A 13,779-nucleotide genomic window follows, 5' to 3' on the forward strand; every position below is an offset into this window, starting at 1 on the left:
CCATTATTGTGTTGCTATTTTTCCCTTTATGCCTATTCACAGTTATTTTATACATTTAGTTGCTTCTATGTTGAGTGCATAAATACTTATAAATTTTTTATCTTCTTGTTGGATTGACTCCTTTGTCCTTATTTATTCACTTTGTCTCTTATTGCAGTCTGTCATAAAGTTTGTTTTGTCTCATGTGGACATAGGCAAAAACTGGGGTGCCAGACGTATGCATGAGTTCCTTTCTGGGATTCTGGTTACTTGATGTGAGGCAGAGGGAGAGACTGAAGATTGTGCCACCTGCATCCCTGTCTCTAGAGAGTATTGTGGTTTGCCTCTTGATGTGTGTTAAAATAGAAGCTTGCTCCTTAGGCCCAGATATTATGATAAGCTCTTGGTCCTCTTTCAAGGAAAGACTGGGCAAGCTTCAGTCTGTTCTCTTTGCACTGAATCCTGGGGGGTTAGCCATGATGAGTCCCATGAGCCCTTTGACAACTGTCTCTGAGTTCACAATAACCTTGTGGGTCTCCTGGATGAAAGCACTACTGGCTTTTAAAGCTAGATGCTCTGGAGGCCCATCTCTCAGGTGGAAGTGTTAAAGATTTTGGTGCTACATGTAAGGTCCAAACCCTCACTCCTCAGGGAGAAGTTGGGAGTTAGGAGTTCCTTCTTGTTTTTTTTTGTCCCTGAACTAGAAATGGGATTTATTGGGAGATTGTGTCTCAGCCTGTCTTACTGTTTCAGTGTGGTTTTCTTTCCTCCTTCACCTCATGTGTAGGTGTCAGTCATCTTTTTGATTTCTCTCAGGGGGAATGGTTCCATGTATAGCTGCAGGTGCAGCATGCTTGTGAGCAGAAGTGAGTTTAGGAGCTTTCTATGTGGTCATCTTGAACCATAACCCCTCAATCTTCATCTTTTTAATCATTCTTCAGGTGTCTTCCAATTTGCCAGTGTTCTTAGAGTTTGGAATCTATTAGTGTAGTGCTTATGGCACCCAGGATAGAGGATTATTGACCCACATAATGACATAGCTACCACTTTTGTTATGGATATTATGTTTCTATCAATTCATCTTTGTTTGTTTGTTTGTTTGTTTGTTTGTTTGTTTGTAGAGAGAGTACAGTGGGGGAAGGACAGAGAGAAAGGGAGAGAGAGAATCCCAAACAGGCTCCACAATCCTAGCACAGAGCCTGCCTGACACGAGGCTCGGACCCACTAACTGTGAGATCATGACCTGGGCCGAAGTCAGATTCTCAACCAACTGAGCCACTCAGGTGCCCCTATCAATCATTTTAATAAAACTTTGGCTTCTTAGTGGTTACTTGAGCCAGTATTTAAATAAAACCCTTATTTTTCTTTTATATGAGATGTTGAATTTTGAATTCTTGAAGATAATTTTTAGTTAAGTCTGACATGTTACATGTATCTGCTTAAAATTTTTATGTATTCTACAATAAGAAAATAAATATTGGGGCACCTGGGTAGCTCAGTCAGTTAGGTGTCCGACTTCGGCTCAGATCATGATCTCGCAGTTTGTGGGTTCGAGAGCCCGTGCTGGGCTCTGTGCTGACAGCTCAGAGCCTGGAGTCTGCTTCGGATTCTGTGTCTCCCTCTCTCTCTGCTCTACCCCCAGTAGTAAAAATGCCTCAGTGATTTAAGTTGAAAGCAGTGCATTGGTACATGGCTCTTGCATTCAGTTATCAGGAATGTACAAGTGTCTTTTGATTCAAAAATACAAAATAAATTATCTGTAGGCATGGACAATGAAAGCACTAAACCATTATATGTTGTCAACTGAAACCAGTAACTGATGGTTATAGTGATTTCCTTAAAACATCAGCCAGCCTTTTCTTCAGTCATTTCCTTCAACTGACTTCTCACGTTATTTTTGAGGTGCACTGCCTTGAGCTTCCTCTCACAGTTCATTAATAATGGTAAAGCACTATTCTAGGAATTAGAACATGCCACCTCCCATACCACCTCCCATTCCGTCCATTCCACCCATTCCAGGGTCCTTCTGTTCCTTAGGAATTTCGGTGACTACAACTTCTGCTGTAGTTAACAGAGAGGCCACTCCAGCAGCATCCAATAAAGCAGCTCTTACAACCTTAGTTGGATCAATGATACTCTTTTCTACCATATTCACAAAGTCTCCAAGCATAGCATCGTAACCAACTTCTGAGGAACTCTGCATAATTTTCTCAACTATCAATGATCCTTCAACACCTGCATTCTTAGCAATGGTCATTGCAGGAATTTTGAGTATTCTCTTAAGGATTTCTATACCAATTTTTTGATCTTCATTAGCTGGAGTTATTGAATCCAAGGCTGGAATGCACCGAAGCAGGGCACAACCCCCTCCCAGAACAATGCCTTCTTCAACAGCAGCTCGGGTGGCATTAAGGGCATCTGTAACTCTGTCTTTCTTTTCATTCACTTCAACATCACTTGTGCCACCAACCTTCAGCACAGCTACTCCATCTGAGAGTTTTGCCAGACGTTCATTCAGCTTTTCCTTTTCATATTCACCAGTTGTGATATCTAACTGCTCAATGATTTCTTGGATACGTTTTTCAATTTGAGCCTTGTCACCTTTTCCTTTTAAGAGCATTGCATCATCTTTAGTCACAATGACTTCTCCAACTTTTCCTAAGTCATGAGGCTGAACATCTTCAAGATTTAGAGTCAACCCTTCTTCTCCGAACACTGCACCACCAATAGCAATGGCCATATCTTTAAGCTGGTTCTTTCTATTGTCACCAAAACCTGGAGCTTTGATGGCTACAACCTGAAGACCAACTTTTAGCCTATTCAAAACGAGTGTACTCAGAGCTTCTCCATCAACATCTTCAGCAATTGTGACCAAGGGCTTCCGGTGAGCATTGGCAATTTCGTGAGCAGGTACAATGGACTGGACGCTAGAAATTTTCTTTTCACTCAACAGAACATAGGCATCTTGGAATTCACATTTCTGCCCTTTTGATGTATTAATAAGGTATGGAGAAATATAACCTCGATCAAACTTCATGCCTTCAATAATTTCTAATTCATCATTTAGTGTTTTTCCATCCTTTACTGTGATGACACCCTTTCTTCCAACCTTTTTCATTGCATCAGAAATGATGTTGCCAATTTCTTTGTCTCCATTTGCAGAAATGGTAGCAACCTGAGCAATTTCTTCAGGGGTTGTTACAGGTTTAGACTGTTTCTTAAGTTCAGCAATTTCAGCATCAACAGCTAACATCACACCTCTCCTGATTTCCACTGGATTAGCACCTTTGCTAATCTTCTCAAAGCCTTCCTTGGCGATAGAGCGTGCCAGGACAGTAGCAGTGGTGGTGCCGTCTCCAGCCTCTTCATTTGTGTTATTGGCAACGTCTTGAACAAGTTTAGCACCAATATTTTTATATTTATCTTTTAAGTCAATTGACTTTGCAACAGTCACACCATCTTTTGTTACTTTGGGACTGCCCCAACTCTGTTCAATAATCACTGTTCTTCCCTTTGGCCCCATAGTAACAGCTACAGCATCGGCTAAAAGGTCTACACCTTGAAGCATTAAGGCTAGGGCATCTGCACCAAATTTTACATCTTTGGCATAGCCCGAGTGAGATGAGGAGCCAGTGCCTTGGACACTGGCCTAATCTGGTGAAGGACTGCGGGTAATCGAAGCATTTCTGCAGGGCAGCGGCAAGGCGTGTGGGCCATGAGGCAGGCCGTCGGAGGCGAGTGAGGGACTTTCTGAGAATTCTTAACATTTATTTGTTTTCATAGCCTGCTGTTCTTTAGTGGTTATATTACTTTTTCCAATTCCTCAGTATACACTGGTTTTTATTTTAGAATTCTCTTTATATTTATTTATATTCTCTCATGTATCTGTTTCTTGTTTGCTCAGCAGTTTTTATTTATCTTAGTTTTTTGTTTTGCCGTATATCTGGCATTCTTTGTTTATTCATATCTAAGAATAGAAGACTGCTGACTGTTGTCATTTTCCTCTGCTTTTTATGCCTGTTTCTCTGCTAGCTTTCTCCCACCATGAGGACTAGTGCTGGTAGCTCAGATCTGAATTCATGCTTGTCACCTTTGGGGTGAGCAGACAAGGAAACTGCTCCTTGATTGCTAAAATGGGGGCCCCTGGGTGGCTCAGTCTATTAAGCATCCAACTTCAGCTCAGGTCATGATCTCACAGTTTGTGAGTTCAAGCCCTGCGTCGGGCTCTGTGCTGACAGTTGGGAGCCTGGAGCCTGCTTCAGATTCTGTCCCCTGTCTCTCTGACCCTCCCCCTGCTCACACTGTCTCTCTCTCTCAAATATAAGTAAACATTTAAAAAAAATTAAAAGAAAAAAAAAAGAATGCTAAAATGAGGAAAGGTTTATTCTGGGGCACTGGAAGCCATTCCATAACATTAGAAACCATATGCTCATGCAGTTAATTCTCTGAGTGTTATTTTTGGATGCCTGGGACTATATTACTGGGCTGCAATGCTCAAGGAGCATGGGGTTGAAAGTGAAGTGAGTGTGGGACACCTGACTAGAGTAATATTTCAGTATACAGACTTTCAGTTAACTGTTTTTAAAGGGTTTCTACTCCCACCTGGCATGACATTGCTCTTTGAGCCAGGTACCTCCATGGGATATGGGCTTTCCTCGGTTGTTAACTGTTCATGTGTACACAGGGGCTGTCTTTTGCTTCTTCTGTTTTTCTACCAGTATCTTCACTTGCTGTAATTTTATTAGACTCTTAAGAGAAAGGGGAGATAACTTCTTATTTTTAGTTGTTTTGAACTGGAAGAGACATTTTCAAATACTTTTTTTTTTAATCAATGTATCTGTTACATGGAAAATGGATTGTAGGAAGGAAAGTCTGGTGCCAAGGACACAAGTAAGTGGGCTCAGAAATAAGATAGTGACAGTAGAAATGGAGATGAAAAGAGAGACGTAAGAGGTAAACGGAAAATAGAATTTGTCGCATTTCATGACTAATTAGCTATTTTCATGTAAAAACAATATGTAGAACTCCAGACTACATGTCTCTCCAGAATTATTTCCTAACCATATACAAAATTAGATTCTAAGTAATTAAAATTTGATCTACTGACTTTAATTGATACGTTAAATTTTCTGAAATCTAATATGGAGTCATGATGTTTGGAGTTACATGGAAAGAGTATGGAACAGTTCATTGAAAAACAGGAAATCATCACCTAATTCTTCACTGTTCCTCATTTTTTTCCATAATTTCATAAAATGATATCTGGGGTTCAATCTTTTAACTCATATTAATCAAATGTTTATACTTTTGATTCTGGAAGAACTACCCAACTCTTATCAGAAAGAAAAGTTTATCCACCTGTTTTTGGGTGTATTTTTCTATGGCCTTGGCTTACATTGTTACTTTCTCTGATGTTTCTGCAGCATATGAAAATGCTCCCTACCTAACAGACTTGTCATTGATAACCCTCTTCCAGATCCTCATGGTTGTTGATATTTGCTCTCTATATTAATTCTAAGTTATTTTTGTTAGATTAAAAACATTCTTCATTCATTTTATCTGCTTCCTTTATTTTCATCATGCCCAAATGCATGAAAATGGGACCCTTAACAAAATTCATTTAATACTACCTTCTTTAAGGTATAATAATAGTCGAAGAGCTAAATCCAAAGTAATTAACTAAATCATGCCTTATCATGTCCTTTTTTTTTAAACTCTATCCACCGAGCGTGCTCAAACACTACTATATCTCAAGAAGTTTTCTTCTCTTAATTTCTGTAGCATCATATTCTGTCTCTTTTCTTGCTATTCTACTTTGTCCTTTGTGGATTCTTCTTGCTCTTTGTGGATTTGAAATGTGGTGTCACAAGGCTTTTAACACTTTTAACACTCTTCTCTTTTCCATGCACTCATGGCCTTAGTTCCCAAATATATTTTTTTTCCAAAAGTGAAACATAGGAGGTTCAATCTTAGACTGTGAGCATTATAGGATTTTCTTATTTTATTTTAAAAAAATGTAATGTTTATTTTTGAGACAGAGAATGAGTGGGGGAGGCACAGAGAGAGAGGGAAACACAGAATCCGAAGTATGCTCTAGGCTCTGAGCTGTCAGCACAGAGCCCAATGTGAGGTTTGAACTCACGAGGCGTGAGATCATGACCTGAGCTAGAAGTTGGATGCTTAACTAACTGAGCCACCCAGGTGCCCCTATTTTATATTATTTTATTTTATTTTATTTTATTTTATTTTATTTTATTTTATTTTATTTTATTATTCTATTCTATTCTATTCTATTCTATTCTATTCTATTCTATTCTATTTCATTCTATTCTTTTTAAATTCCAGTATAGTTAACATACAGTGTTATATTAGTTTCAGGTGTACAAAATAGTGTATTGACAATTCCATATATCATTCAGTGTTCAGCACAAGTGCTGTCCTTTATCTCCTTTACTATTTCACCCATCCTCCCCTGCCTCCCCTCTGGTAACCATCAGTTTGTTCTCTATAGTTAAGAATCTGTTTCTTGTTTGCTGTCCCCCCTCCATGTTCATTTGTGGTGTTTCTTAAATTCCACATATGAGTGAAATCATATGGAATTTGTCTTTCTCTGACTGACTTATTTTGCTTTGCATTACACTGTCTCCATCCATGTTGTTGCAAATGGGAAGATTTCATTCTTTTTTATGGCTGAATAATATTCTGTTCAATATATACACCACACATCTTTATCCATTCATCAGTGAGTGGACACTTGGATTGTTTTCATAATTTGGGTATTGTAAGTAATGCTGCTATAAACACCAGCATGTATCCCTTTGAATCAACATGTTTGTATCCCTTGGGTAAAAACCTAGTAGTACAATTGCTGGATTGTAGAATAGTGCTATTTTTAACTTTCTTAAAAACCTCCATGATGTTTTCCAGAGTAGTTGCCCCTTTATGCAATGGTAGAAGACATTAATAGACATTTTGCCAGAGAAGACATTTAGTGGGCTATTATAAATCATCCTGCTCTAAATATAGGGGTATATGTAATTCTTCACAGTTGCGTTTTTGTATTTTTTTGGTAGATACTCTGTAGTGCAATTGCTGGATCATAGGCTAGTTTTATTTTTAACTTGTGGAAAACTTCATACTGGTTTCCAGAGTGACTGAATCAGTTTACATTTATACCAACACTCAATGATGAATGATGTTGAACATCTTTTTATGTGTCTATTGGCCATCTAGATGTCTTCTTTGAAGAAATGTCTGTTCATGAATTCTCCCCATTTTTGAATTGGATTTTTCGTATTCTTGGGTGTTGAGTTAGAAGTTATTTATATAGTTTGGATACTAACCTTTTATCAGATAGGTCATTTGCAAATATCTTCTCACATTTCGTAGGTTCTCTTTTAGTTTTGTTGATTGTTTCCTTTACTATGCAGAGGCTTTTTATTTTGATGTCACCTCAATTATGTATTTTTGCTTTTATTTCCCTTGATGCAGGAGACATATCTTAAAAAAGGTTGCTATAGCTGATGTCAGAGAGATTAGTGGCTGTGTTCTCTTCTAGGACTTTTATGTTTTCAGGTCTCACATTTAGGTCTTTGATCAATTTTGAGTTTATTTTTCTGCATTATGTAAGAAAATGGCCCAGTTTCATCCTTTTACATGTAGCTGACCAGTTTTCCCAGCACCATTTGTTGAAGAGATTTCTTTTTCTCATTTGATATTGTTTCCTTCTCTCTTTTTAATGCTTATTTATTTTTTAAAGAGAGGGGTGGGAGGAGAGGCAGAGAGGGAGGAAGACACAGAATCTGAAGCAGGATCCAGGCTCTGAGCTGTTAGCACAGAGCCTTTCGTGGGGCTTGAACCCATAAACTAGGAGATCATGACCTAAGTCGAAGTCCCGAACATTTAACCAACTGAGCCACCCACGTGCCCCTCACTTGATATTCTTTCCTTCTTGGTCAAAATTTGATTGATCATATACTTGAGAGTTTTATTTATTCTGTTCCATTGATCTATTCTCTATTTTTGTGCTATACTGTTTTGGGTACTACTACTTTGTAATATAACTTGAAATCTGGAATTGTGATACCTCCAGCTTTGCTCTTCTTTTTCAAAATTGCTTTGGCTATTCCAGGTCTTTTGTGGTTCTATATAAATCTTAGGATTTTTGTTCTAGCTCTGTAAAATGCTGTTGGTATTTTGATAGGAATTGCATTAAATCTGTAGACTGCTAAGGGTAGTGTAGACATTTAACAATATTTGTTCTTCCAATCCATGAGCATGGAATGCGTTTCCATTTCTTTTCTTTTTTTTTTTTTAAATGTTTTATTTATTTCTAGGAGAGAGAGAGAGAGAGAGACAGCGTGAGCAGGGGAGGGTCAGAGAGAGAGGGAGTCACAGACTGAAACAGGCTCCAGGCTCTGAGCTGGCAGTCAGCACAGAGCCCGACGCGGGGCTCGAACCCACGAACCGCGAGATCATGACCTAAGCGAAAGTCGGACGCTCAACCGACTAAGCCACCCAGGCGCCCCGCGTTTCCATTTCTTTGTGTCATCTTCAATTTCTTTCATCAGCATTTTATACTATTAAGAGTATAGGTCTTTTGGGTCACCTGGGTGGCTCAGTCTTTTGAGCAACCGACTTTGGCTCAGGTAACGATCTCGTGGTTTGTGAGTTTGAGCCGTGCCTCAGGCTCTGTGCTAACGGCTTGGAGCCTGGAGCCTGCTTCAGATTCTGTGTCTCCCTCTCTCTCTGCCCCTGCCCTGCTCATGCTCTGTCTCTCTCTGTCTGTCAATAATAAATAAATGTTAAAAAATTTTTTTTTAAAGAGCGTAGATCTTTTACTTCTTTGCTTAGGTTTATTCCTAGGCATCTTATTCTTTTTGGTGCATTTGAGAAAGGAATTGATCCCTTAGTTTCTCTTTCTTCTGCTTCATTATTGCTGAATAGAAATGCAAAAGATTTCTGTATGTTCATTTTATATATTATGATTTTAATGAATTCATTCATCAGTTCTAGCAGCTATTTTTGGTGGAGTCTTTTGGGTTTTCTACACAGAGCATCATGTCATCTTTGAAAGTGACAGTATAACTTTTTCTCTACCAATTTGGATGGCCTTTGTTTCTTTTACTTGTCTAATTGTTGTGGCTAAGACTTCCAGTACTAAGTTGACTGAAAGTGGTGAAAGTGAACATCCCTTGTCTTGTTCCTGACCTTAGGTGGAAAGCTCTCAGTTTTCCCCTATTGCGTATTATGTTTACAGTGGGTTTTTCATCTATGGCCTTTTTTATGTTGAGGTATATTCCCTCTAAGTCTATTTTGTAGAGGGAGTTTATCACGAAATGTGCGATTTGTCAAGTACTTATTTGTATCTTTTAAAATGATTATGTTTTTTATCCTTTTTCTTTTTGATATGATGTATCATGTTGATTGATTTGTGAATATTGAAACACACTTGCATCCTGGGAATAAATCCTGCCTGATCATGATTAATGATTTTTAAAAATGTACTGTAGGTTCTGTTTGCTAATATTTTGTTGAAGATTTTTGCATCTGTGTTCATCAAGAGATATTGGCCTGTAGTTCTCTCTCTCTCTCTCTCTCTTTTTTTTTTTGTGTGGTGTCTTTATCTGGTTTTTGGTATCAGGGTGATGGTGACTTCATAGAATGAATTTGGAAGTTTTCCTTCTTCTATTGTTTGAAACGGTTTGAGTAGAATAGTTACTAACTCTTCTTTAAATGTTTGGTAAAATTTGCTAGGAAAGTCATCTGGTCCTGGAACTTTTGTATATTGGAAGATTTTTGATTAGTGACACAATCTTGCCAGTAATCAGTCTGCTTAGTTTTTCTGTTTCTTCCTGCTTCAGTTTTGGTTGGTTATGTGTTTCTAGGAATTTATCCATTTCTTCTAGGTAGTCTAATTTGTTGGCATATTTTTTTTTTTTCAGTGCATTTACTTATTTTGAGAAAGATCACAAGTGGAGGAGGGGCAGAGAGAGAGAGAAAGAGAAAATCCTAAGCAGGTTCCACACCATCTGTGCAGAGCCCAACATGGGGCTCAAACTCATGAATCATGAGATCATGACCTGAACTGAAACCAAGAGCTGAACATTTAACCAACTGAGCTACTCAGGTGGCCCAGCATATAGTTTTATAAAATTGTTTTACAATTGTATTTCTGCAGTGTTGGTTTTTATTTATCCTGTTTCATTTATTATTTTCTTTATTTGAGACTTTTTTTATGAGTTTGTTTGGAGGTTTGTCAACTTTTTTTGAAATTTTCAAAGAACCAGATACTGGTTTCATTGATCTGTTCTATTTTTTTTCTATGTCATTTATTTCTGCTCTAATCTTTATAATTTTCTTCCTTCTGCTCATTTTGCATTTTATTTGTTGTCTTTGTTTAGCCTCTAGGTGTAAGATTAGTTTGTTTGAGACTTTTTTTGCTTCTTTTTTTTTTAAGTTTAATTATTAATTTTGAAAGAGACAGAGAATGTGAGCAGGAGATGGTCAGCGAGAAGTCCAAGCAGGCTCCATGCATAGTTGGCATAGAGCCCCATGAGGGGCTTGAACTCACAAAACCATCAGATCATGACCAAAATCAAGAGTTGGATGCTCAGCCAAATGAACTACCAAGGCACCCCTCTTACTTCTTAAATTAGGCCTGTACTATTATAACCTTCCCTCTTTGAACCACTTTTGCTGCATCCCAAAGGTTTTAGACTGTTGTGTTTTCATTTTTGTTTCCATCTATTTACTTTTTGATTTCTTCTTTGATTTCTTGATTGACCTATTCATCGTTGAGTAACATGTTGTTTAACCTCCATGTATGTGTGGTCTTTCCAGATTTTTCTTGTGATCAGAAAAGATTCATGCATGACTTTGCTCTTTTTTAATTTGTTGAGGCCTGGTTTGTGATCTAATATGTAATATATTCTAGAGAATATTCCATATGAATTTGAAATTGAGGTGTATTCTGCTGTTTTAGGATAGAATGTATATATTAAATCCATCTGGTCCAGTGTGTCCTTCAAAGCCAAACACAAAACACTATTTGTGTTTGGATGATCTGTCCATCAATGTAAAGTCTCCTACTACTATTGGGTTACTATCAATTAGTTCCTTTATGTTTGTTATTCACTTTTTTATGTATTTGGGCGCTTTCATATTGGGTACATATATATTTACAATTGTTATATCTTCTTGTTGGATTGTTTCCTTTATTATTATATAGTATCCTCTGTGTCTCTTTATAGACTTTCTTTTAAAGTATTTTGTCTGATAGAAATATCACTACTCTGGCTTTCTTTTGACATCTATTTCCATGATAAGTGTTTCTCCATCCCCTCACTTTCAATCTGCAGGTGCTTTAGGTTTGGGGTGAATCTCTTGGAGGCAGCATATAGATAGATCTTTTTTTTTTAATCCATTGTGTCACTCTATAACCCTGTGTGGCTTTTTTTTGCTTGTTTGTTTGCTTATTTTTGGGAGAGATAGAGCAAGCACAAGTTGGGGAGGGGCAGAGAGTGAGGGAGACAGAGGATCCAAAGCAGGCTCCTTGCTGTTAGAGCAAAGTCCAACATGGGGTTTGAACCCATAAACCATGAGATTATAACCTGAACCAAAGTCAGAAGCTCAACCAACTGAGTCACCCAGGCACCCCAGAAATTTCCCACATTTTAAAAAAAGTTTATTTCCTTTGAGAAAGAGAGTGAGAAAGACAGCAGGGGACAGGCAGAGAGAGGGAGACACAGAAGCCCAAACAAGCTCTGTGCTGTCAGTGTAGAGCCCGATGAGGGGCTCAACCTTGGTTACCATGAGATCATGACCTGAGCCAAGATCAATAGTCAGATGCTTAACTAACTGAACCAACCAGGTGCCCCATCACCCTATGTCTTTTGATTACAGTATTTAGTCCATTTACATTCAAAGTAATTATTGGTAGATATATATTTATTGCCATTTTGTTTTATGGTTGTTTTTGTAGTTTTTCTCTGATCCATTCTTTTCTTTCTCTCTTTCATGGTTTGCTGGTTTTCTTTAGTGATGTCCTTGGATTCCTTACTCTTTATTTTTTGCGTATCTATTACTGCTTTTTGATTTGTGGTTACCATTCAGTTTATATATAACATCTTATGCATATAGCAGTCTATATTAAACTGATGGTGCTTTAATTTTGAACTCATTCTTTCCTCCTTTCCCCTTCATGTTTCAGATATTTGGTATCATATTTTATATTCTTTTATATTGTGCTTCTCTTGACTGATTTTTGTAGATATATTTAAAGTTTAAAGGTTTTTTTTTTTTTTGCTTTTGTACTTCCTATTTTTCTTACTCCTACTTATGGTTTTTGTTTTCCACTTAGAGTCCTTCTTAACATTTTTTGTATAGCAATTGTAGTGGTTATGAATTCTTTTATCTTTTGTTGGGGACCATTACTGCCCTTCTATTCTGAATGATAGACTTGCAGGATAGAAAATTCTTAGCTGCATTTTTTCCCTTTCAGCCCTTTGAATATATCCTGCCACTCTCTTCTGGTCTACAAAGTTTCCCCTGAAAAAATTAGCTGATAGCCTTATGAGGTTTCTTTTATGTATTTGTTTTCTTTTCTCTTGCAACCTTTAAAATTCTTTTTTATTATAATTTTTTAATGTTTATTTATTTTTGAGACACAGAGAGAATGTGAATGGGGGAGAGGCAGAGAGATGGAGACACAGAATCTGAAGCAGGCTACAGGCTCAGAGCTGTCAGCTCAGGGCCTGAAGCGGGGCTCGAACCCACAAGCCATGAGATCATTGCCTGAGCCAAAGTCAGATGCTCAACTGACTGATCCACCCAGGGCCCCCTAAAATTCTTTTCTTTCACTTTTTTTTTTTTTGCCATTTTAATTACTATTGTCTTGGTATGGACCTCCTTGGGCTGAATTTGTTGGGGGATCTGTTTCCCTCTCCAGATTCAGGTTTTTCAGTTACTATTTCTTCAGATATATTTCCTGACCACCCCTCCCCCTTCTCTCTCCTCTTCTTCTGGGATTCCTATAATGTGAATGGTTTTATGTTTGATAGAATCATTGAATTCTCTACCTCAATTCTCATTATGCAGTATTTGCTCTCACTTGTTCAGTTTAATCATTTTCAATTACTCTATCCCTCAAGTCACCGATATATTCCTCTGCTTCCTAAGCATAGTATTTATTCTATCTATTGTATTTTTAATATCATTTATTGAGTTCTTCACCTCTGATATGTTTGTTAAGGTCTCACTGATATCCTCCAACCTTTTCTTAAGTCGTGATTATTGCTTTAAATTCTCTATCAGATATATTCCTTATTTCTGTTTCACTTAGGTCTCCTGCTGTGATCTTATCTTGTTCTTTCATTTGGGACATATTTCTCTGTCTCATTTTTTTCTATCTCTCTGGGTCTGTTTCTGTGTTAGAAAAGTCAGCTACATCTTCTACTCTAGAATGCAATGGCTTTAGGAAGAACAGGTTCTGTAGGGCTTTGCAGTACAGAATCCCCTGTTCACCAGAACCTGGCCCTTCAGAGAAGTCTCTTGTGTGTGTTGTTTTCATGCCCTATTCATTATGGTGGATTAGTTAATAAATAAATGTACATATACTACATAATATAATGTATAATACATGTAATATATCATAGAATATATAAACATACACAATTATTTATTAACTATTTATTAAATAAATAAATAACATTAATAAATATAATATAAATAATATAATATAAATATAATATAAATATAATAAATAAATAAATATTATTAATTATTTATTAATGCATGATG

General features: G+C 37.3%; 1 pseudogene; it reads right to left on the reverse strand.

The window, feature by feature from the left end:
- Window positions 1–1,768: 1,768 nt before the first annotated feature.
- LOC144233055 (60 kDa heat shock protein, mitochondrial pseudogene) lies at window positions 1,769–3,667 on the reverse strand (annotated as a pseudogene).
- Between the last annotated feature and the right edge of the window lie 10,112 nt (window positions 3,668–13,779).

This window comes from Crocuta crocuta, unplaced genomic scaffold (genome assembly GCF_008692635.1).
Source record: "Crocuta crocuta isolate KB4526 unplaced genomic scaffold, BGI_CrCroc_1.0 scaffold54, whole genome shotgun sequence".
Taxonomy (NCBI): domain Eukaryota; kingdom Metazoa; phylum Chordata; class Mammalia; order Carnivora; family Hyaenidae; genus Crocuta; species Crocuta crocuta.